We start from the raw sequence: 841 nt of genomic DNA, 5'->3' as shown, positions 1-841 counted from the left end.
GTAACTTTAACTACAATTATAAGGCCAAGACACTTATGTAAGAGTTGCATTAACAAATGTAACTACAATTATAAGGCCAACACAATTATGCATTAACACAATATTTTGTAACAATTCATAAAATGTTACAATTATGTAGTACCACAATGTTAGTACAATATTATAAGTCATACAATTATAGCACAATTCTAAATTACCAGTATCATCATACAAGTTAGGTGAAATATTAGACATTACTAAAGTGATAACTCTATGTAATGTATAACCTAGCAGTATTACCATTGCACAATTATATGCGTACGTCTGTTGTACATGCACGTCTTACAAAGTGTTATACAACAACCATTGCATTTATTCAAATATGTATACAACTTGTTTAAAATGTAATATTACTAAATAATCACTATTTACTATAAATATTATATGTATACAATATTCATACAATTATGTTACTTTTACAATATTATGTATTTCACTTAATTAGCTTATAAGGTCATTATAATGTGTATATAATATGTATTAATATGTTAGGACTATTAACTGTCGATGGTACGCCATTTTCGCGCGGCCGAGCAATGTATTAGGACTCCATATTATAATTACAAATCATAATAGATAGATAGATAAATAGATAGATAGAGAGACAGACAGAAGCAGGGAGTCAGATGATGAGAAGGTACTGTGTCTGCAAGAATCGAGCAATGCTAAACATGCTTACACACTCATAACTCAAGGAGTGTTTTATAGGCACACGACAGCGCCTAGTGACCATACACACACATACACACATACTCACACACAGGCTCCAAGAACTTTCCACTCACAAGGAACACACGTGATA

This window comes from Coenobita brevimanus, chromosome 30, assembly GCF_032717465.1.
Source record: "Coenobita brevimanus isolate Jiangsu-jjx chromosome 30, ASM3271746v2, whole genome shotgun sequence".
Taxonomy (NCBI): Eukaryota; Metazoa; Arthropoda; class Malacostraca; order Decapoda; family Coenobitidae; genus Coenobita; species Coenobita brevimanus.
Note: the sequence above shows the minus strand (reverse complement) of the source record.